Source organism: Lepus europaeus, chromosome 2, assembly GCF_033115175.1.
Source record: "Lepus europaeus isolate LE1 chromosome 2, mLepTim1.pri, whole genome shotgun sequence".
Classification (NCBI taxonomy): Eukaryota; Metazoa; Chordata; class Mammalia; order Lagomorpha; family Leporidae; genus Lepus; species Lepus europaeus.
The window spans coordinates 113,672,655-113,698,502 of record NC_084828.1 but is presented as its reverse complement, the minus strand read 5'-3'; positions in this window follow the sequence as shown (position 1 = coordinate 113,698,502).

Genomic DNA, 25,848 nt, shown 5'->3' with positions numbered 1-25,848 from the left:
ATATATATATATATATATATATATATAAATCAGTGCCCAATAAAAGCTCAATAAGTACATGTTCATTCAACCTGATTTGAAGCGTGATTGAAAATCAGACCATCAGGACCCTATTCATAGTCCAGAACTCATCCTGTTTCCATTTACTTTCAACTGATGAGAGGAAATTCTTGGGCTGCTGCAAATGGCCTGCTAGGAATTATTTCAAACTTATTTGATAAAATAGATTCGGAGGTGGGGTGGGGATAAAAGGTACTTAGACCTTGCCTGCATGAGATCTATCTCATGCTAAGCTCCACAGTAAAAAATAGAATCCTGAGAGAAAGATTGACATTTTCTCTTCTTCACCAATTTCATGCCTACTATCCATCACAAACATTCAAAACTCACCTCATTCAAGTAATCCTTTATTGGAACTATTTTTAAACTAGGATGCTTTACAGAAAAATAGAGTGTGACCTATTTTTTAGTCATGCCTTTTCAGACCCTCTCTCTCTCCCCATAAATATAGTTTTACCCTTAATTTGACTTTATCTTCTCTGGTAGAAGAAAAATTTGTGTATTGTCTATTAACTTATACTGACTTTGTGTATTTAATATATATTCAATAACTTTTGCTGATGAATTACATAAATGTGAATCATAATTACGTAAGTGTAAATCAAATTCTTACGTTGTATGCTTTACCTAAATGTCACAAATATCTATTAGAAAAGTTAAAGTGGTAACATCAATACAGATAAATAGAATTGGAAAGAAAATTTCCAAAATGATGCTGTATTTTCAAATAAACCTTTAAACACTGATATTCAAAATAAAGTTGGAAAGAAGATGTGGTGTATTTCCATTATGGAATACCACTCAACTATAAAAATGAATCGAATCCTAAATTTTGTAAAAATTGATGTTTAATGAAATAAGCCAGATCTAAAACCAAAAATATCATGTTTTCTCTGATTTGTAGTACAACTACATATATGTACACTGCATATATGTAGTGTACCAAAAATAAAAACTGAATGTATAAGAGTGAAATTGACATCTTATGATTTGATTATTATTTATAGCCCTTGGCTATATTTCTGTGGACCAGTAGTCTTTCTGCCTTTTATTTGCTAAACTCTGTATTTAGAGGAGTATCGAGCCAATGATTATAAAGTGAATTGAAAGTGTGTTGTCACGACCAGCACTGTGGCATAGTGGATAAAGCCGCCACCTGCAGTGCCAGCATCCCGTATGGTTGCCAATTCAAGTACCAGATGCTCCTCTTCTGATCCAGCTCTCTGCCATGGCCTGGGAAAGCAGTGGAAGATGTCCCAGTCCTTGGACCTCTGTGCACATGTGGGAGACCCGGAAGAAGATCCTGGCTCCTGGCTTTAGACAAGTGCAGCTCTGGCCATTGTGGCCAATTGAGGAGGGAACCATCGGATGGAAGACCTCTCTCTCCCTGCCTCTCCTCTCTCTGTGTAACTCTGACTTTCAGATAAATAAATAAATTGAAAAAAGTATGTTGTCATAAAAATTAAAAGGAAAAGGAAGGAAGGATGGAGGATGTGAGGGAGGGAAATATCCCTATGTTCTTAGAACTGTGTCTTTGAAATACATGAAATCTCTTCTCTTTACGTTAATAAAAGTATATTTAAAAGAAAAACAATAAATACTAAACCCTTATCGATAATCACTTAATGCAATTATTTTAAGAGTATTTTCAAATTAGAAGCATTTAATGAATCAACTTAAGTTGTGTTTAAAATAGCTGGTGCTGTGGAGTAGCAGGTAAAGCCACCAACTGCATGCCAGCATCCCATATAGGTGCTAGTTATAGTCCCGGCTGCTCCACTTCTGATCCAACTCTCTGCTATGGCCTGGGATAGCAGTGGAAGATTTCCCAAGTCCTTGGGCCCCTGCACTTTGCATATGAAAATCTGTAGGAAGCTCCTGGATCCTGGCTTCGGATTGGTGTAGCTCTGACCATTGCAGCCAATTGTGGAGTGAAACAGGGGATGGAAGACCTCTCTCTCTGCATCTCCTTCGCTCTAGGAGTAACTCTGATTTTCAAGTAAATAAATAAATAAATCTTAAAAAAAAAAAACTGGTATAGGGACTGGTGCTATGCCATAGCAGGTAAAGCAGCAGCAGTCCAGTACCAGCTGCTTGACTTCTGATCCAGCTCTCTGCTATGCCCTGGGAAAGCAATGGAAGATGGTCCAAGTTCATGGGCCCCTGCATCTAAGTAGGAGATTCAGAAATTCCTGGCTCCTGGCATTGAATCAGCCCAGCTCCAGCTGTTGTGGCCATTTGGGGAGTGAACCAGCAGGTGGAAGATTCTCTCTCTCTCTCTCTCTCTCTCTCTCTCTCTCTCTCTGCCTCTCTGTAAGTCTATCTTTCAAATAAATAAATCTTTTAAAAAATAAAATAAAATAATTGGTCTAAAGTATTGTCTAGAAGAATGCTATTGTTCATAATGATATAATTAATCGGCCTAAATATTACTAAAATGTTACCTTATGTAAGGAAGAAATAGTCCTTGAGTAAAAGATGTGGGAGATGGACATGGTGAAAGGCTGGAGAGGTGAGCAGTGGAAGAAGGGAGATCTAAGTGAGTGCTAAAATGTTTCAGCTATTCATGCCCTGCTGTGTTTTAGGAATTTTACTAATGTAAACATGCAAGAGAAGTATGTCTAAGTGTCAACAAGGCAAGTGTTCACCCAAGCCTCTACAATGAATCTTCATAAACTGGGAACTTAATGTTACCAGAGATGGGCTGCTCAGGTATTCTTGTCTTTGCCCATGAAAGAATTCAGACGTGAGACAGAGAGTCCTGGTAAGTGAGATAGTAAAGTTTAATGAGGAGAAATACACCTGATAGACCAAGAAGGCATCTCAGGAAAGACTGGCAGCACATCCAGATTGGGGTTTCTATAGACATAAATGTGATTCCCTGTTTCTTTTTTTTTAACTTTTATTTAATAAATATAAATTTCAAAAGTATAACTTTTGGATTATAGTGGTTTTTTCTCCCCATAACCTCCCTCCCATCTGCAACCATCCCATCTCCCACTCCCTCTCCCATTCCACCCCTCATTAGGATTTATTTTTAACTATCTTTATATACTGAAGATCAACTTAGTATATACTAAGTAAAGATTTTAACAGTTTGCACCCTGTTTTTTTCCTCTTCCTCCATCTTCTGAAAAAGTATGGGTAGGCGATTTCTGGATGTGGAATTCCTCCAAATCCTCCCAGGATGTTATCAGGAAAATGTTAGCAGACCTTTATAGCTCTTTTGGTGCAAGGCAGAGAAAATCCCTGCTTGAAGGGCTGAGACCCATGCAACAGGGCCGTAGAACAAAAGCAAGTACTTTAAGGTGTATTTGCACAAAAATTCACCACCTTTAACAAATTCTCATTTTTTTTCAGCCTCCCTCTCTTACACAAATAGGCTAATATCTATCTGGCTACTTTAACATTATATGATAGAAACAGAAATCATTTCTTAGATTTCTGATGACTGGAAACCCAACACCTAGACAGATTCTGATGAGGGTCTATGTCATATTTATTTCATAAATGCTGCCTTCTTGCTGTTTTCTCACATGATAAAAAGAGGCTAGCTAACTTTCTATTTTATAAAGGCATTTATACAAATCATGAGGTCTCTGCCCTTGTGATATACATACTTCTCAGAGGGCCTCATCTCCTAGGAAGATAATTTGGTGATTATTATTTCACCATAGGAATTTAAAGAGATTGTAAACTTTAAGAGTATAATAAGAAATGATATAGTGATGCCAGCACTGTGGCATCCTGCAAGGGTGGTGGTTCAAGTCTCAGCTGCTCCATTTCTGACCCATCTCTCTCTTATGGCCTGGAATGCAGTGGAGGATGCCCCAAATCTTGGACCCCTGCACCTGCGTGGGAGACCCAGAGGAAGCTACTGGCTCCTGACTTCGGATCAGCAGAGCTCTGGCCATTGTGGCCATTTGGAGAGTGAACCAGCAGATGGAAGACCCCTCTTTTTCTCTCTTTCTCTCTCTGCCTCTGCCTCTCTGTAACTCTGCTTTTCAAATAAAAAAATAAATCTTTAAAAATAGAATGATATAATTGGCTTCCATTTAAAAAGTTATATGAAAATTGTATTAATTATATTTTAAAAGAAACTATATTGTGGAGAAAGTAAGGTTAATAGCTGATAAAAACAGACTATTACAATACAATCTTTGACAATATTACTTAGATTATGTGATGTAGTGTGTGATATTGTTACAAGTGAAATGCAGAGAAAGATGACCTCTTTTCTTTGTCTCACATGAAAGAAGAATTTCCATGGGGACAAGGCAGAGAGATAAGAGGTTTATTTAATTCAGAAACCTTCTGCTACAGTGACCAGGAGGGGAGCTCCAAGAGAGGCAGACCCACTAACGGTGAGGGTCTGAGTTTTGAAGCACAGTTTTTGGAGGGGGAAAAACAGAACAGTAGCTAAGATCAGTTATAAGGTACAGACAAAATCCATCACAAGTCCAGGTTTGTATTCTTGCCTGTCCTGTCTAGCTTGCTAATGATAAGACAAAAAAAGAAAAATTAGAAGAGTGTGATTGATGACTTCTATTTTTCACAGTAAACTAGAAACTCAGAAGGGTTGAATCACTACCCCCTTGCTATTCTCATGATAAGAGCAGAAGCACCCAAGGAGTGGATCAGGCACCAGAACAGGCACCGTGATCTTGATAAAAATAACTTTTAGAGGAAGGAAGCATTTTGCGCCCATTTAGATGGGCTCCCCTTTCCTCATTTTCCACTGGGGCCAACCTATCTGCCTATTGACCCATCTGACTCCTCACAAAATCTTGATCTGAATGAAAGCATAATATCATATTGCTTGTATTGGGTCACATTACTGGCTCCATTTTTCACAGGACTAATGAGACTGTGTTCGTACTCAGCAATATACGACCACCACTGCAAACTTAGGCCAGCCTATGGACACTCCAATTTTTGGAAACTCTAACTTGGTTGCCTAAGGAGCGCCACATGGGTTATTAGCCCAGCAGGCTTGTAGGAAAGACTACACTTGCAAGCTCTGCTTGTCAGTTCACACAACAAGTTTAAAAGCTAAGGAATGAAGTTAATTTCCTCACTCTTAATCAGGTGGAAGACATCTGTCTCCATGCAGCACTGTTTGGAGTTGGAAGGAGGTGACGTGAGAATTTCCTTCTTGCCTTCTTTAATGCATCTTTTCTTATTATTATGCTAAAAGAAGACATTGTTATCTCTTGCCTGCCTTTCTTAACTATTGTAAAAATGATTTGGTGTTTAAATAGCTGTTCAAATTTGTGTCCTGTAGGGAAGACAATTGCTGGAAAGTTTCCATCAGCTACCATCTTATTTTGGCTCCTGTAATATAATTTTCTTATTCGCATCCATATTTGTTGAAAAGAAAACAAATAAAGATTTAAAAATAAGAAATAATGCATAATAGTTGTGCTCTGTAACATCATCATGATGCCAATTTTTTTTTCTGAATTTTGCTTTAGATTTACAGTTTTGGACGAAAATTAGTTTACCTAGCTAAAGATTAAATTCACAGTATTAACTAAGTAGTGATTAGAGGATAAAATTCATCCTGAATTGTAAATAATAAGTTTATCCAGGAAGGATTAATATGTGTTTACATGAGTGATTTTTTGGGGGATTTTTATTTATTTATTTGAAAGGCAGATTTACAGAGAAGCAGAGGCGGAGTGGGGGGTGGGGGGTCATCTATCTCCTGGATCACTCCCCAGAGGGCTGCAATAGCCAGAGCTGCACCGATCTGAAGCCAGGAGCCTGGAGATTCTTCCTGGTCTCCCACATGGGTGCAGGAGCCCAAGGACTTGGGCTATCTTCTACTGTTTTCCCAAGCCATAGCACAGAGCTGGATTGGAAGTGAAGTGAGGACTCAAACAGGCACCCATATGGGATGTCGGCACTGCAGGCAGTGGTTTTACCCGCTATGCCATGAATTAATATGTTTTGTGTCTTTATGAGTAAATGTGTTTTATGTCTGTATGTGTATGCACTTATTATTATTTTTAAGTAACATTTTAAATTACTATTGTAAAATTTAGTCAAATAGATTTGGGATTCCTAAAGAATTATGCTGAAATCAATAACGGCATGGGACAAAACATGTAACAATAAAATTAAATGTTGAATCCTAAAGACATTAACACAGGTGATTCACTTTTTCTCTGTGCAAATCATATTTTTTTTTACCAATAACTTGCAGGGCATGGTAACTATTAGAGCCAGTGAAGAGTTACTGAAAGAAGGCAGACATTAGAGGGAATTTGACCATTAAGAAAAGAGGGCTGTGATAAGTGTAATCAACATTTGCAATTTTATTTTTCCTACATTATGGGCTAAGCTGGGCCTATATTTGTATCCCAGATTCTTGCTTTTTATTTATAGAAGCATTCCAAGTACAGTTCCAAACATGACATACAAAATGATAATGTTTATTTACAAAGTGAGGAAAATACATACGCACATGTGGGCTTTATTTAGGGAGTGTGGGCCAGGAAGGGTAAGGAGAGAGACATTCATATCCTACTTGCTCTGGGTCCACGTGAAGAGAGGAAAGTTTTTGCTTCATCCAGCTTTTTATGAGCTTGAAAGGGAAGTGTTTACATGTATCGCCTCCAGGTGCAAGATAAGTGAAAGTACTTCCTAGTGAAGAGTCCATCTCATTGACAGAATGGTGGATAAGATTACACAGAGTCCATGTAGCTGGGGAGGTTTGGTTCCCAGCTCATGAACTCTAGTTATCTGACTTACCCCACATCATTAGCACTGCGTGAATAAGACATCACTAATTTACTGAATTAAGGACTCAGGAGTCCAGAATTGATAACTGTAAGAAGGTATAGAAATAGAGGGTGAAAAATCTAAGAGGAAATTACAGAGTGTTAAGTGTACCTCTTGAATGTTTGAGTGTAAATTCTTCTCGGGCTCCAGTACGGAAATGTCCATTATAGAGCAAGTCTCCAAGGAGCTTTTGAGAAAACAAGAGGTGGAAGATATATTGGTAGCTCACAATTGTTAGAAAAGGTGTACAATCTGATTCTAGTCAGTTTCATGAAAAAATTTCCCAGAAAAATATTATGTCCCAATGTGGGGAGTTAGGCGATCAGGAAGATAGGTCACATCCCTGGTCGGAATGAAAACAGGGGCAGTGTCCCTTTAGCAATGGACAAACTTGCCTTCTCTCACAAAGCCTGCCTGTCACAACATTTAGTTTATTCTGATCATAATCAGGCTAGGCAAGTTTACCAATCCCCAATCCCTCTAATGGGTTTTGTTGTTGCTGTGGATTTGTTCTGAGAGGAGGAGCACAGTAGGGGCAAGAGGCATGGAGTCACCACACAGACCCCGGGAGTCGGGTGAAAACAGGCTAGAGGCAAGCAGCCCACAGACTCATTTATTTCAGTTGGTATAGCAGCTTATATAGCCAAGGCAGCCAATCCATTCAAGGGAAGATTATGACCTAACCAATCACAGCCTGTTGCCAGGCAGGCTCCTTTGCCAGGTGGTTTCCCAGGTGGTTTCCAAAGCCATTCCAGAGTAACTGATGCTCACTTGCCAGTGGCTATCTTGGCATGGCCTTCTCATTCCACCACATTTTTTTTTGACAGGCAGAGTTACACAGTGAGAGAGAGAGAGACAGAGAGAAAGGTCTTCCTTCCATTGGTTCACCCCCTAAATGACCACTACGGCTGGCACGCTGTGCCAATCCAAAGCCAGGAGCCAGTGCTTCATCCTGATCTCCCATGACTTGGGCCATCCTCCACTGCGCTCCCGGGCCACAGAAGAGAACTGGACTGGAAGAGGAGCATCCAGGACAGAATCTGGCACCCCAACCAGGACTAGAACCCGGGGTGCCAGGGCCACAGGCAGAGGATTAGTCTAGTGAGCCATGGCACCGGTCTCATTCCATCACATTTTGTCCTTGCCTCTGATTGGTTGTTATCCCAGGCATCTGATTGTTAACTGCTCTCTCTCTCTCTCTCTTTTTTTTTTTTTTTCTGCCCTTATTGGCTAAATCTAGAGAGCCACTTTATGTATAAAAGACCAAGCACTGACAAGTTTCCCAAGCAACTCCTCCCTTGGAGTTCCCCCAACCCCAACTGCTGTGGCAGGAGACTTCTCACTTAAATAAATCTTACTTTGCTCACTGTCCTTGTCCACATGGAAGTTCTTCTATCTGAAACAAGAACCCAGATTGTCTTCATGGTCCAGTAACACTACTACTAAGTACCCTGGACCAATACTAGAAGGCTTGAAAGATAGTCTCAAGGTAATGGGATCATGTACAACAAAACACAATTTTCAGAAGAAAGTAACAAAATATAGAAATCACAAAACTGAAACTAGTATATTCAACGGAGATTATTACACATGCAAAGAAATTAGAAAATATGATACATAGTCCTGAATAATAAATTGGTAATATTCATTGATTCAGAGAATACACAAATAGTGGACTTAGGAAATGAGAATTTTAAAATAAGTATGACAAATGTATTTTAAAAAATGCCACAGAAAAATGTTTTTATAATGAAATATTGGAAATTTCAAGAGACACACAGGAGTTCAAAAACATTAATAATTCTAGAATTGATAAAAATAACTAGAATGAAAATTCAATAGCCATAACTGAGAATATATTGATACAGTAAACAAGGTATTAGCAAATTGGAATGATGCTTGGTAGAGATCATCCACACTGACATAAAATGAGAAAAAATTCTTGAAAATAAGCATATCCAAAATTACTTGTAGAACAATGTCAAGCAAACTGGGATACACATCATTGAAATCCCAGGAGGAAATGAAACCAAGAAAGTATAAACAAAATAATGTTTATCTATTGAGGAATCTTCATGGTTCACAAACAAGATAAATAACGAAGAACCTAGCCCACAAGAACAGAAAAGCCAAACTACTAATACATAAACTTAAGGAGACAATTAAAAAAGTACCTAAAGAGAAAAAATAAGAATAATGCATGGGAAAGCAGACATAAAAAGTAGCAATGGAAGTGGATGGACATCTTTAAAATGATAAGTTGTTCCAAAGGAAACAGAGCAAACTTCTTCGAGATTTAACTGGGAAGGACTATGCATAATAAGAGGATCCCAAAATTTCTATATCAAAAAAGAGAAAAAATAGAGCAACTTTACAAAAGAGAAACCTGACAATCACCACCTATAGCAAGTAATCAAGGTTAGCATCACTAGTAAGTAACATTCATAACATGTGTTCTGGACACGTGAAGAGAATGGCACGTCACCTCTCTGTTCTTCCTCAAAATACATACATGCAGATACAAACACACTATAACCAAGTTCTTTTTTTTTAAGATTTTTTTAAAATTTATTTAAGAGGTAGAGTTACAGACAGTGAGAGGGGGAGACAGAGAGAAAGGTCTTCCGTTGGTTTACTCCCCAGATGGCTGTGACGGCCCCAGCTGCGCTGATCCGAAGCCAGGAGCCAGGTGCTTCTTCCTGGTCTCCCATGCAGGTGCAGGGGCCAAGCACTAGAGACATCCTCCAATGCCATCCGAGGCTAAAACACAGAGCTGGATTGGAAGAGGAGCAGCTGAGACTAGAACCGGTGCCCATATGGGATGCCAGCACTGCAGACAGAGGATTAACCTACTGCACCACGGTGCCAGCCCCTATAACCTAGTTCTGACCATAAAAAAAGTATCAGCCAAGCTCAGTTGAGGGGAATTCCACAAAATACCTGGCCAGTAGTCTATTTTTTATTTTTTACTTTTTAAAATTTATTTGACCGTAGAGTTACAGACAGTGAGAGAGAGAGACAGAGAGAAAGGTCTTCCTTCTGTTGGTTCACTCCCCAAATGGCTGCAATGGCCAGCACTGTGCCAATCCGAAGCCAGGAGCCAGGTGCTTCTTCCTGGTCTCCCATGCAGGTGCAGGAGTCCAAGGACCTGGGCCATCCTCCACTGCCCTCCTGGGCCACAACAGAGAGCTAGACTGGAAGAGGAGCAATTGGGACTAGAACCCGGTGCCCATATTGGATGCTGGCACCACAGGCAGAGGATGAAGCAAGTGAGCCATGGCACCGGCCATGACCAGTAGACTAAAGATCCAAAACATACAAGATTAGAAAATTATCACACAGCATGAAAGACTGAGGAGAAGTAACAACTAAAGTAGAATGACATCCTGGATTTTACCTTAAAACATTAAAAAATGAAAATTTCAATAAAGAATGAACTTTAGCTTTTAATTATGTTACCAACATTATTCCATTAGTTGTCACAAATAGTTGTGACAATCATCAAGTAGAATACTATGCTACAGGATATCAGGATTTATAAGAAAGTTACTCTAATTACATCAGTGATTAGGTACCAGCATAAGCACAGATAAATAGATCAAAGTTACTCTAATCACATCAGTGATCAGGTACTGGCACAAGGACAGATGAATAGATCAAAGGAACAAGTATAGTATATAGAAATAAGCCTGCACAAATATAGTCAATTGATTTTTTGACACTTGTGATAAATGACTGGATAAAGTATAGTCTTTTTAATAATAGTGCTGAAACAAATTGGTACCCAAACAAATTTTTAAAAATCTCAATTTCTAACTCATAGCACCTGGAACAATTAACTCAATATGGATTATAGACACAAATAAAAATACTAGAAGTCTAAAACATCTAGAAAAATTGTAAGAAAATTTCTTTCCAAACTTGAAATTCAAATATGTTTCTTAGAATTCATAAGATACTAAATATAAAATAAAAATTTGACAAATTGCACTTTTAAAAACCTGTGCAAACTTGACTACAAAATACTTTTAAATAAAGAAAAAATAATTTACATGCTGTAATCAAGTACTCACAATGCTGATCTGACAAAGAATTTATATCAAGATTATATAACATTGATTCTAAAAGTGTCAATATCACTTCTACAAATTTCCTTTTAGATACTCTATTAGTTATCACAGATAAAGAAGCACATAGGGTATTTGTCCTTTTGAGACTGGCTTATTTTTAAGTTTATGTTTTCCAGATTCATTCATTTTGCTGCAAATGACCGGATTTCTTTTTTTTTTTTAACTGCTGTGTAGTATTCATAGAGTATATATATATATATCCCATAATTTCTTTAACCAGTCTGCAATTGATGGGCATTTAGATTGATTCCCTGTCTTAGCTATTATGAATTGAGCTGCAATAAACATGGGGATTCAGGTAACTCTTTTATTTGGTGATTTCATTTTCCTTTTGTAAATTCCCAGGAGTGGGACAGCTGGGTCAAATAGTAGGACTATATTCAGATTTCTGAAGTATCTCCAACTGTCATCCATAGTGGTTCTAACAATTTACATTCCCACTAATGATGGATTTTTTCCCCACATCCTCACCAGCGTTTGTTTTTGATTTCTGTATGAAAGCCATTCTAACTAGGATGAGGTGAAACTTCATTGTGGTTTTGCTGAAGGTTAGTGATCCTGAGCATTTTTTTTTTCATGTGTCTGTTGACCATTTGGATTTCCTTTTTTGAAAAATGTCCAAGTTCTTGGTCCATTTCTTAACTGGGTGGTTTGTTTTTTAATTGTTGAGTTTCTAGATCTTTTTATATAATCCTTTATCAGCTGCATAGTTTGCAAATAATTTCTCCCATTCTGTCAGCTGCTTCTTCACTTTTCTGACTATTTAGTTTGCAGTACAGAAGCTTCTCAATTGATATAATTCCTTTTGTTAATTTTGTCTTTTATTGCCTGTGCCTCTGGAGTCTTTTCAAGGAACTCTTTTTCTGTGCCAGTATCTTGCACGGTTTCCCCAATGCTGTCTAATAAGTTGATGGTATCAAGTCATAGAGTTAGGTATTTAATCCATTTTGAATGGATTTTTCTGTAAGGTGTAAGATAGGAGTTCTTCTTCTTACTTATGCATGTGGAAATTCAGTTTTCCCAGCACCATTTGTTGAAGAGACTGTCAGGACTCCAGGAATTGATTTTAGCTCCTTGATCAAATATAATTTGGTTGTAGATGCTTGGATTGATTTCTGGTGTTTCTGTTCTGTTCTGTTGGTCTATCCATCTGTTTTTGTACCAGTATCACACTGTTTTGATTACAACTGCCTTGTAGTATGTCTTGAAATCTGGTATTGTGATGCATCCAGCTTTGTTTTTGTTGTATAAGATTGCTTTAGCTATTTGAGATATCCGATGTTTCCAAATGAATCTCTGCATCATTTTTTCTAGATCTGAGAAGAATGTCTTTGGTATTTTGATTGGGATTGCATTGAATCTGTAAATTGCTTTCAGAAGAAAGGACATGTTGATAATATTGATTCTTCCAATCCGTGAAATGGAAGTTTTAAATTTTCTTTGCATCTTCTTTTCTTTCTTTCTTTAATGTTTTGTTCCTCATCATAGATATCTTTGACATTCTTGGTTAAATTTATTCTAAGGTATTTGATTTTCTTGTAGCTATTCTGAATGGGATTGATCTTAGAAGTTCTTTCTCAGCAGTGGCATTGTCTGTGTATACAAAGGATGTCAATTTTGTGTACTGACTTTGTATCCTGCTACTTTCTCAACACTTCTGTGAGTTTAGATAGTCTCTTGGTGAAGTCTTTCAGATCCCCTTTGTATAGAATTATGTCATCTGCAAATAGGGATAGTTTGACTTCCTTTTTCCCAATCTGAATCTCTTTGATTTCTTTTTCTGGCCCAATGACCCTGGCTAAAACTTCCAGGACTATATTGAATAGCAATGCTGAGAGTTGGCATCCTTGTCTGGTTCCAGATCTCAGTGGGTATGCTTCCAACTTTTCACCATTCAATAGGACGATGGCCAGGGGTTTGTCATTGCCTTGATTGTGTTGAGGAATGTTCCTTCTATACCCAATTTGCTTAGTTTTCATCATGAAAGGGTGTTGTATTTTATCGAATGCTTTCTCTGCTTCTATTGAGATAATTGTATGGTTTTTCTTTTGCAGTTTGTTAATGTGGTGTATCACATTGATTTCTGAATGTTGAACCATCCCTGTGTACCAGGGAAAATTCCACTTGTCCAGGTGAATGTTCTTTCTGATGTGTTGTTGGATTCGATTGACCAGAATTTTGTTGATTATTGTGCCTATGTTCATCAGGGAAATTGATCTGTTGTTCTCTTTCTCTGTTGTTTTTCTGGGTTTGGGAATTAAGGTGATGCTAGCTTCATAGAAAAAATTTGGGAGGATTCCCTCCCTTTCTTTTGTTTTGAATTACTTGATAAGAATTGGAATTAGTTCTTTAAATGTATGGTAGAATTCAGTAGGGAAGCCATCTGGTCCTGGGATTTTCTTTATTGGTGTGGTCTTTATTACTGACTCAATTTCTGTTTGGTTAATGGGTCTGTTTAGATTTTCTATGTCTTCATTATGTAATTTAGCTAAGTTGTATATTTCCAGGAATCTACCCATTTCTTCTAGGTTTCCCATTTTGTTGCCATACAGTTCATTATAGTAGTTTCTGATGATTCTTTTTATTTCTGTGGTGTGTCCATTCTTACATTTCTTTGTGGCCTCCCAAAGCTTTCTCTATCCAATCCACTCTCAAAGGTAGTATAGGAGCCTTGAATGAAGCCTGAGAAATTCAGTTACATCAAATTAGTGTAATTTTCATGGAAATCTTTTTACTTACAGACAGAAGCTTCAGGTCCACTTCAAAGCCTTCTACTTTCGTTAACTGGGAGGAGACAGAAAATAGTGTCTGCCTGAAGTACAGGTACCATCTGATAGAATCAGCGTAGAGACAAACATTTCTTAAAAGGCCAACAAAGGCAGGTGAAAATCACAAAGCCACAAAGCCACACTTGTTAAACAAACACATTATAAGAAATTGAAGGATGTTAAAATCCTCAAAAAATAAGAACCAATATGAACCCGAAGGAAATGAAATACCCTGGAAAAAAAAAAAAAAGAACTTGAACAGATTCAAAATAAGATCTTCAGAGAAATTCCTTTAAAATATTATCCACCTACAAAATAATAATTGGCTACTTTTAAAAATAAAAATAGTGAGTATTTGGAAAACCATCTGGCTATGGACATCTACATTCCGTGTCAGAGTGCCTAGGTTTTGAATACTAGTTCCATTTTTAATTCCAGCTTCCTATGAATGTGCATCCTGAGGTTAGCAGATAATTATTCAAGTATTAGAAGTTCCAGCGTCTTAAATTCCTACTGGCCCAGCCTTGGTTGCTGTGGGCATTTGCAGGGTGAACCAGCAAATAGTGAGAGTCTCTGTCTCTCTCAGTGTCTCTCCACCTTTCAAATAAAATGTAAATGAATAATTTGAAAAATGAAGAGATATCCAAATGAGAATTCTTGACAACTAAAATATGATGCTTAATATGTTTGATGTGAAATTGAAAGAACTTGATAAAATTGACAAACTTAAAGAAAAAATGAGAAATAAGAAAGAAAATGAGGCAGAAAATCAATTCAGAATGGTGGACATCTATCAAAAATATCTTCTAGGGCAAGTGTTTAGCCTAACAGTTAAGATGTTGGTTAAGATGCCCATGACCCACAAAAGAGTACCAAAGTTTGATAACCAGCTCTCAATGCTGATTCCAGTTTTCTGCTGATGTGGACTCTGGTAAACAATGGTGATAGCTAAAGTAATGGGATTTTTTTTTTAACTTCTATTTAGTAAATATAAATTTCAAAGTACAGATTATGGATTACAATGGCTTTTTACCCCCATAACTTCCCTCCCACCCGCAACCCTCCCAACTCCAGCTCCCTCTCCCATCCCATTCACATCAAGATTCATTTTCAATTTTCTTTATATACAGAAGATTAATTTAGTATATATTAAGTAAAGATTTCATCAGTATGCACCCACACAGAACATAAAGTGTAAAATACTGTTTCAGTACTAGTTATAGCGTTAACTCAAATTGAACAAGACATTAAGGACAGAGATCCTACATGAGGAGTAAATACACAATGACTCCTGTTGTTGACTTAATAAATTGACACTCTTGTTTATGGTGTCAGTAATCTCCCTAGGCTCTAGTCATGAGTCGCCAAGGCTATAGAAGTCTTTTGAGTTTTCTGACTTCGATCTTATTTAGACAAGGTCATAGTCAAAGTGCAAGTTCTCTCCTCCCTTCAGAGAAAGGTACCTCCTTCTTTGATGGCCCGTTCTTTCCACTGGGACTGGGATCTCACTCGCAGAGATCTTTCATTTAGGTGTTGTTTTTTGTTTTTTGGTTTTTGTCTTGTTTTGTTTTGTTTTGCCAGAGTGTCTTGGCTTTCCTTGCCTGAAATACTCTCATGGGCTCTTCAGCCAGATCCGAATGCCTTAAGGGCTAATTCTGAGGGCAGAGTGCTGTTTAGGACATCTGCCATTCAATGAGTCTGCTGTATATCCCGCTTCCCATGTTGGGTTGTTCTCTCCCTTTTTTGTTCTATCAGTTAGTGTTAGCAGACACTAGTCTTGTTTATGTGATTCCTATGACTCTTAGACCTATCAGTATGATCAATTGTGAACTGAAATTGATCACTTTGACTAAGTAATGAGATTTTTGTCACTCATGTGGGAAAACTGGATTGAATCCCAAGATCACAGCTTTGCCTGTCCTCCTCTATGCCAATGCAAGAGTTTGAGGAGTGAAACAGTAGATGGTGATTCTCTATATCTCTCTCTCCTTTTCTCTCATCTCTTTGTGTGTGTCTCTGTGTATGTGTCTTTGCCTCTCAAATAAATAGTTTTAAAAGTGTAAATAACTTCTAGAATGAGAAGGTACAGAAATTAGATATAAGAAATAAACACTTTTTGGAAGAAAATGACAAATTTTCACATTGAAAAATTTTAACAAGTGATAGCAAAGATGCACAGATAAAATAATCCACTGTTTTCTACACCATTAAGAATAAAGAAAAATCTTTAAAATATTCGAAGAAAAAAGCTAGTACCTACAAAGCTTGTCATGTATTGTTGAAAACCATGAGTCCTCAAGGAAAGAAAATAATTTGTCTCTAGAATTTCATGTCCTACTGTGTACAAATGAGAGAAAGCCAAGAATTTTGAGTTACAGCATCATCTGGAAAGTTTTCCTCCATATCCTCTTTGAGGATATATGTTGGTAAGCAAAGAATAAACCCTGGAGGTAGCTATTGAATCTCAGAAACAGGGTGATTAATAAAACAAAACTTAAAAAGCAAAGATTCTAAGGAATATTACAAAGCTGTAATGAAAATGAACTCTCTATATAAATAAAATAATTTTTTCACATTTAATGGTAAAGAATGCTTTCATGTTTTCCTTAGCCATAAAGTTAAAAAACTTGAGAAAATATTTTTACAACAGTAAAATCCATAGCCCAAATATAAAATAACTTAATTTTGAGTGTCTGAAGGAAATGTTATTATTATTGAGACATTTAATAGAATCATATTAAACATATAGCCTTAGACATATATATGTGTGTATATATATAGTCTTATGAGCTTGATCATAAAATATTTCTAAGGTTAAAAATATTTTGCATATACAATATCATATCTAAGCTTTCTTCATTATTCTTTAGTATTCAAAAGTAAAGGAGGGAAGACATAATTCGATCTATCCACTAAACTATGGTTTGGGAACTTCAGAAGAAATTATATATTCTGAACAGCACATAGAAATACTATTGAGAAAAACCCCGATACATGCAGAACTGAACTCAGGGAAAAAAAGCAAAGAGATCAACTCAGACCAATACATTAAGACAAAACTACTAACCAGAGTAATAAGGTGACTTTGAAACTGAGAGTGCCAAAAGAAAAATTGCAGAAACTTCTGATCTAAATGCAAGAATTTTAACAAGAAAACTTGACAAGAGAAAAGGCCTTGGCCTCCCTGAGGAGATGGTAACTGAACAGAGAGCTAGATGATGAGAACTCCACACGGTAGAAATTTTGGCGAAAAGTTTTCTGCAAAAGGAGAAGTAAGTATAAAATCCTCAAAGTTGGAGCTTGGGGCAATGAGACTGCAGTTTAGGGAGCAAGAAAGAATGTGGGAGAAGTTGAGATCAAAGTGTTAGACACAGTCCAGGCATGTAAGACTTTATAGCTATGAAAAATTGCTTTGATTTAAAACTAAGCTCAGTGGGAAGCTATTAGAGGATTCCAAGCAAGGATGATGAAATCATATTTTTTTAAATGAGGAGTACTCTGACTGAATAAGAGAGATAACACATACTTGCTTAACCTGGATTCTAGCACAGAATAAACATTAAGTAATGGATAATTGATTTTGCAGAAGTTGATATATAAACAATCAACTTATTTCTTAATTGTCTTATCTTCTTCACTTATCATAGCATCTCTGATGTAGTTAACATATATATTCCATATTCTCTCTTCACACCCACAAATGTTTTGTCTCAAGGCTGACAGTCAAGGTAATTAGAAAGGTTTTGTTAGACAACAAGGAGATTTTGGCTATAACAAACCAGTACAGATTTCATGAAGGAACTGCTATAGTATCTTCAAGACAACACCCATTGAAGCTGCTGTGCCTATTAAACTCAGATTATAAGGGAAAATAAAAAGAGGACTACCTGGGGCCAGCATAGCACAACAATTAATCATCTGCTCGAAATGTGTTGGTTCTAGTCCTGGCTGCTCTATTTCCAAATGAGCTTCCTGTTAATACATTCTAGGAAAGCAACGGATGATGGCCAAAGTACTTGGGGTCTTGCAAAGCATATGGGAGACATCAGTAGAGATCCTAGCTCCCAGCTTCTGACTGGTGCAGCCCTGGCTGTTGCAGGCATGTGGGAGATGAATCAGCATGTGAAAGATCTCCCTCTCTCTCTCTAATAAATAAAAAAAAAAAATTATGGGGGCTAGTCTCATGGCATAGTGGATTAAGCTGCCATCTGTGATCCCAGCTGGTCCATTTGAGTCCCAGCTGATCACAATCCAGCTCCCTGATAATGTACCTGAGAAAGCAGTGGAAGATGGCCCAAGAACTTGGACCTCTGGACCCAAGTGGCAGACTCAGGTAAACCTCCAGGCATCTGCTTTTGGCCTGGCCCACCCCTTGCTTTTGCATCCATTTGGGGAGTGAACCAATGGATAAAAATATCTCTCTCTCTCTCTCTCTCTCTCTCTCTCTCTCTCTCTCTCTCCCTCTCTCTCTCTCTCTCTGTGAGTGTGTGTGTCTCCCTTTCTCTCAAATAATTATTTAAAAAATAAAATAATATTTTATCAAATTACCATTTCTAGACAGAACATTTGTAAGGGAAATAGAATTGCCATGGCTTGTTGAAATTCATGCTTATATAAAGACAGTGGAATTACTAGAATCAAATTTAGAACCCACTGAAAAGAGAAAAGTGAGATTGGAAGAAGGTGTAAATAATGGGTCAATGAACAAAGCAGTGTATTTTATGTATATAAAATATCAATTAAGTCATTATAACCATTCTTAAGGAAAGTACTATTAGTTCATTAAAATAGAATGCATTTCTCTGCATGTAAACTTAAAGATGATTTATTTACCAACATCCATTCTAAGCATTGTTTAAATGTCCCTGAAACAACAATTGCTAACATTAATTAATTCTATATACACATATGCATGCATGCTAGTTCTTGCTTCTAAATAAATATTTTAATATTTTCTAATCCACTCATGATAATAGTGATACTGTTTCTATATCAGCCATATAACATTTATATCACACAAACGTATTGGCAAATACATTTTTATATCATCAATGGACTAAAATAAGCATAAATCAGTATATATTTCACTTATTTGTCTTTGTTGCATTTGATAAGAAACGAATTTTCCATTAAAATCCTCAGAACACTTCTTATTTTCTGACACTTTCTGTCAGAAACTATGAAGTGTTTTGATTTTATCCCACCTGTATACTAATAAGTTCACCTAATTAAATTTCATTGCAAAAAACTGTCATAACAAGTGAGAGTCCAGTTCAAAAATAAGAAATTAAATTATCATGGCAGAACAAACAGCATGAACTTCAATATATTTCCATCTTTTTATATCTGGATATCCTCAGGAACAATACTGATAGATTCAACAATATCTTTGTACACTCAGTGGATTGAATCAGAAGAAAGGACTCCAGAGTTTAGGAAATCCCTAATTTTTATAATAGGCAGTAACGTACCTGCTCTGTGCTCCAGAGGGAGACATTGTTGGCAACACGCATCCCTAACATTTGCTTTGGAGAGAGACAATATCTCTTTATCCCAAAACTGTAGCCAAATCTGTAATTGGCTCTGGAAGAAGATATCTTTATCTTCCAAAACTGTTCACTATACAAATATCCTTAAAAAAATAAATGAGAACAAGCAGAAATTAATGTCTTATTCATAAGGCATGCAGAGATATAGAACTATGGGAAATTGTCATCCAATATTTATGTATTTCACATTTGCTGACAAATGTTCAACAGCATTTACTTGAAAAATTACACCAGTTCTACTTCAAGGACCAAGAATATTAGAAATAAAAATAATTGAAATAATTAAATTGAGATGTATGTAGAAAAATACAGTTTTATCTTAATTTACAATGTTATTGATTCAAATCTTTAACAGATTTAGACTGTTACTTATTTAGTTAGAGGTGTAAGATTCCTTGGTTTTTAAAAAAGTTCTTATCTTTATAAAGGGTCTTGTGTGTAAGCCAAGATATGCTGGTCTTGCATTCCTGTATGACAATAATGTACATTAGAAAATAGGACTCCCTTGCTCATTTATCATTTATGATGACAGATTGAGAGCAGCTGCAAGCACAAAGCTGACAATTCTGCCTAGGATGATGTACAGCACAAATCAGAATGATTCTATGATGCATTAACTTTATAATAATACACAGTGACCATCACTGATCTGGTATGCAAGATGCTTGTAATAACATATAGAAAAGTAAAAGTTTGAAAATAATAATATATTGCATGTTGACTTAGAACTATGGGTAGTAGTCTCACAGCACAGGTAACTAGTAATTACATATTTCCTGGAGAAACTCATAATTTTAATTTCTTATAAATGAATGCACACGTGTCTGCTAGTTGATAAACATTGTGCAATAATGATGGCCCAGGATTAAACGTTGTATATAACATAAAAGATAAAATGATTGGCATAAACATAACCAGTATTTTTCCTATTCATTAACTCACAAATGCTTAGTGTTTGTAGAAACAGGATGTAGATCACAGTGAATTGCAACCAACAATCCCAAATCAGCAAATATAGTGGGAACCTCTCCTGCTCCTACAGGTGAATTATTTTAATTTGCTTCTATTATCGCTGATATCTTCTTTTGTACTTAGGCATACATTTTAGAGATGATCAGGGCCGGCGCTGCAGCTCACTAGCCTAATCCTCTGCCTGGAGCGCCAGCACCCAGGTTCTAGACCCAGTCAGGGCACCGGATTCTGTCCCAGTTGCTCCTCTTCCAGTCCAGCTCTCTGCTGTGGCCTGGGAGTGCAGTGGAGGATGGCCCAGGTCCTTGGGTCCTGCACCCACATGGGAGACCAGGAGCAGGCACCTGGCTCCTGGCTTCAGATTGGCACAGCACGCCAGCTGCAATGCGCCGGCCATAGCGGCCACTTGGGGGTGAACCAACAGAAAAAGGAAGACCTTTCTTTTTTTTTTTTCTTTTTTTAATTTAACTTTATTTAATGAATATAAATTTCCAAAGTACTGCTTATGGGTTACAATGGCTTCCCCCTCCCAAAACTTCCCTCCCACCCGCAACCCTCCCCTTTCCCGCTCCCTCTCCCCTTCCAATCACATCATGATTCATTTTCAATTCTCTTTCTATACAGAAGATCAGTTTAGTATATATTAGGTAACGATTTCAATAGTTTGCCGCCATATAGCAACACATAGTGAAAAAAAAAATACTGTTGGAGTACTAGTTATAGCATTAAATAACAGTGTACAGCACATTAAAGACAGAGATCCTACATAATATTTTTTTAAAAAAATTAATTAATTTTCTATGCCATTTCCAATTTAACACCAGGGTTTTTTTTTTTTTTTTCATTTCCAATTATCTTTATATATAGAAGATCGATTCAGTATATAATTAGTAAAGATCACATCAGTTTGCACCCACGCAGAAACACAAAGTGTAAAAATACTGTTTCAGTACTAGTTATAGCATCACTGTTGTGGGGAAATTAGTTACATGATGGAGCCCCAGGGGAAGTAAGGTGGGCGGAATCCAAAGTTGTTTACCACTAAAACTGATTGGCTGCGCAACATCAGGGGAGGTAACAAAACTAGTAACAAGTGTATAGACATATGGCTAGTCCTATAGAAAGTCCCCCATAAGGTGAATTTTTAAGTGATTGGCTGGTCCTTAGCCCTGCCCCAATGACTCTGCAGTTTTGTACTATAAAAGGTTCTGTTTCTCAGGAAGTAAATGAGTCCTTGCTAGACTTGGCTCCCCGCTGCGTCTGATTGTCTCCGGGATCGGGAGGCTGGGGAACGGGCGAGCGGCGCACTTACCTTTCCTCGGACCCAGTCCATCCTTGTACGGGTGGACTAAGACCCAGCATCTGGAGCCCAGCGTGGGGCTCAAGCAGTAACTTTTCGGCCGAGGCCAAGCGGTCTCTCAGGGTAAGTGAAACCCTAGTATGGGTAATGCAGTTTCGTCCATTATGGACTGGGCCTTAAAGGCCTTACAGGACTTGGGAGAGCCCAGAGACTCAGAGGAAGATGGCGGGGAAAGAGAATGGGCTAAGTTTGATCAGGAATGCAGAGAGCCTGTTGAGGCACGAACTGGTGAGGTAAAAACGAAAGTAAAAGTCGTCACGCCTAGCCCATCCACCCTAGAAGGGCCAGGACCACCCCCATACCTCCCCGGGGAAGAAGCGGCCTCCCCCTATGTAGAGCCAGGGAGGGAGCTTTGTGATCTGGGCACTTATGATTGCCCAGGAGGGGAGAGGAGAAATGAGGTGACCTTTGCGGAAGCTTATCCGGTGGACATAAAGCAGCATAGGGAAGTGAACTCTGGGCCAGGGAACCTGCTGCCTCAGGCCTACCCTGTTAATTTAGCTCCAGGCAGCAACAGAGCTCTGGAGTGGTATCCCTGGGAAGCGAAGGACTTAAAGGAGCTTCGCAAGGCAGTGGCAGAAGACGGGCCAAATTCCCCCTGGGCCCAAACTCTGCTACAACACATAGCTTATCAACCATGTGTCCCCAAGGACTGGTTGGACGTGGCCAAAGCAGTCCTCATGAGTTCGCAGTTCATAAAGTGGTGAGCCTTCTTTGAGGAGGAGTGCCGGGTGAGAGCCGAAGCTAACCCAGCAGCCCAGCCAGCTATCCCTATTACATACACTATGCTGGCTGGGATGGGGGAAGGGTTCTCTATGGGGATCCAGCAAGCTGTGCTACCTGCTCCGAACCGTGAACAAGTGAGGCAGGCAGGACTTAATGCCTGGTACAAGCTGGATGAGGGGCCCACAGAATCTCCCATCGCAGGGGTGCGGACAAAAGCTGGGAAAGTTATTGCCAGATTTTGTAGCTAGGGTCGAACACAGTCTCCATCATAAGTTGCTGGCTGGGGACCTTCGGGATCAGTTTGTTAAAATGCTTGTTTGGGAAGGAATGAATGCTGATCATCGGAAGGCCTGCACTGGCCTGAGGGAGGCTCATAAATCCCCAGAGGCAGTTAAAACTAAGGTGGAACTTTCTGGTGTGGCGGCAACCCCTAAAAGCCCAACACTGCCTCAATGCACTGCGCCTCCAATTCCGCCCATGTGGCCACCCCTTTATGGTTATTCCCCTCCCTTGAATCGCCTGCCGCCATCTTGTAAACAGCGTGCCTACTCAACCCCACAGCCAGTCCTGCTAGGCCCCGACGTGCACAGTCTTCCCTGTAAATGGGGGACCATGGCTTTTCTCTGCACTCTCTTCCAGTCAGTGTAGCCTGTTGCACCCTTGCAGGCCGTGGCCAGATACTCTAGGGAGACTAGTTCTTGGGCTGCTTTTTTCCTCTCCATTTACAATTCAATGCTGTCCTCACTAGGAGGGAGAAGAAAAAATGCCTTTGGCTACCACTGGCCTTACCTAAAGGAACAAAAACCTTCATCCATTAACCCTTTCCAACCTAATGAGTCTTTATTTGCAGTTAATAAGACTTTTTCTCCAGCACTACGGAAGTCTCTCATTCCCTGCCGCTTTGTTTCAGATGTGTTTCCCTGTCCTAAGCAATGGGCTCCTATGCTGATGACCAGCTCTTTTCTGTGCAGCTGTAGTTAACTTATCTAAGAGTTTGCACGTGTCTTGAAGGTTTTGTGTTTTATTGGATTTGTCTGTCTTTAATGTTTAAGTGATTACCTAACTCTGATCAGATCTACCCCACAGCTTTGATTAAAATACTCAGGTTATACGTGCTAGTTTTTGGCTGAGTGGTTTGACTCTCTAACAGTTTAAATTCTCAAATGGAGTCTAACAACTTTGGGACTTCCAGTAGGATCCCTGGAACTCTCAAAGGATGGGGCTCTAAATTTGTTAAAGTAACAACTGTTTGAGTGAATTCAAATTATGCAAGTATATTAAAATGTTGTGAATAATGTCAGACCTGTACTGTATTCATGTTCTTGCTTTCCAGCTAGAGTGGCCTTACAAAAATGAGTAAATTCTGTGTATACAAGCCCTTATATTGTTAACTAAAGTAAGCCAATACAGATTGGTTCAGAGAATTAAGTTAATGCCAAAGCCCTTTGGTTTGCTTGGTAACTCACTTGCTCGGTTTTATGCTTTAAATTTGTTTCTCTTAACGAAATTTGTTTCTCTTAACGATGAAGATCTTTTCAAAGTTGTAAACATGTACTAGTGTCCATGTTTGCTGTCCAGGAGGAGTTAATGGTGTGGTATTCATTAATAACTCAGTGTCTTATAAGAGAGACTTTTTGAGTTTGTTAGTATGTATTCTCATAGATTGTCCATACATGACAATTCAAGACTATGTAAAAGTAACTACAGGTATAAAGTTTCAGAAGGTGTGAGCAAGTCATGAAAGGTTTTAAAAGGTTTACAACTTTAAAATTGTTTACAGAGTTTTCTTTAAGTTACGTGCTAATGCCAAAATTACATTGACCTAAAGTTGAAGTAAAAAATGTGCACTAATGTTAGTAAATATCTGGAAATGGTCTAAGTCGTAAATCTTGGAATCTGTTTTTGCAAAAACTGTAACGTCTATTTTAACAGTGTCTGCTTAATGGGTTACTCTGCCATTTCTAAAGTTAGGTCCTTTTTAGCTCTGTTAAATAGTTCTAAGTTATGTGAGGATTTTGTGTACTAACTCTTATGTTCAAGGTGTTTATTTCTGGTTTATTCAATAACAAAAAACATAAAATTCATGTTCTGTCAAGGTAATCTATTGTGTACTCTACTGTCTCTGTTAAGTTCAAATTGATGAAAAGCATTGCTAAATACCTTTATGATTAGATCTGGTCTAAAAGTGTTAAGATCATCCTGTCTAATAAAGGGCTATCATTTCAGGAATTCTATTCTAACCAGATACTCTAAGTTCTCTTGGCACCTTTAACAAACTTTCTAAAAATCAAAGTTCTAAATTCTCTAAACTTTTGGTATCTTCAAAAGGGCCCCTGGAGATATCAAAAGATATACAGAGATAATAACCAATTGGGATGTTTAAAAGTGCTGCCAAGATGTAAAACGATCCAGCACTCTACTAAAATTCCTCACAACCCACAGGAACAGGCTATGGTGAAAAAAAAAAAAAAAAAAAAAAAAAAAAAAAAAACCATCAATGCCTCAAAAAAACAGTTATTAAAACAAAAAGGGGGAGTGGCTACCCCCCATCTACAGTTACATAAGGCCTTGTTTACTATCAATATTTTAGATTTTTCGAAAGGGTCAAGGGAGTCAAGGTTCCAAAAACATTGGGGACATTTAACCGCTAAACCTCAGATGCTCGTTAGATGGAGAGACCCTCTCACCCGACTCTGGAGAGGGCCTGACCCACTGATTCAGTTGGGAAGAGGATTTGGCTGTGCGTTCCCCATAGGGGAGTTGACTCCAATTTGAATACCGGCCAGAAATATCAGGCCTATGCCCGATGCAAGTAACAACCCACCCAGGGAGTGGTTTGCCCCTGAGGGAGATCCCCTTGTCTTTCCTCTTCCAGAAACAGACAGAGATCCAGAGGAGGTGATGATGCTACTCTTCGCTGTGATCCTGAAGTGCCCAGCCCAGTGACCGGGGATTTGATGACCCAAACGTGATCATCAAAACACTTCAGGAAGACCTGAAAAAGACAAAGAGAACTCCAAGAAAGCCCCCTTTGGACGGGCCTTAATGGACTCTTGCCCTACCTCTTCCCTCTTCTTGGACTGCTTCTTGCCCTGCTTTTAATCCTTGCTATTGGCCCATACAGTTTATACAATAACGCATAGAGGCAACAAGGGTAAGACAGGTTGAGGTTCATTACCAGAGGCTGCTAGCCACAGAGGGCTATGATCCCCTGAACTGGAGAAGTGTCCCCGGTGCTCTCCACATTGCCAACGACGGGTAAGATTCCGGATGGACCGGAACAACCTAAGACAGGCGGTGGAGAAAGCTCACCACGCTCCCATAATAACAAGTCACGCGACACCCCAAGACGGGTAAAGCACCCAGCGTCCTGCACCAACCTAAGACAGGGCTCATGGCCAAGCTGCCTGGGTTACCAATGACGGGTAAGGGCAAGGACGGCCAGGGGCAACCTAAGACAGGGACCGCGTGCTAAAACAAAAAAGGGGGAATATGTGGGG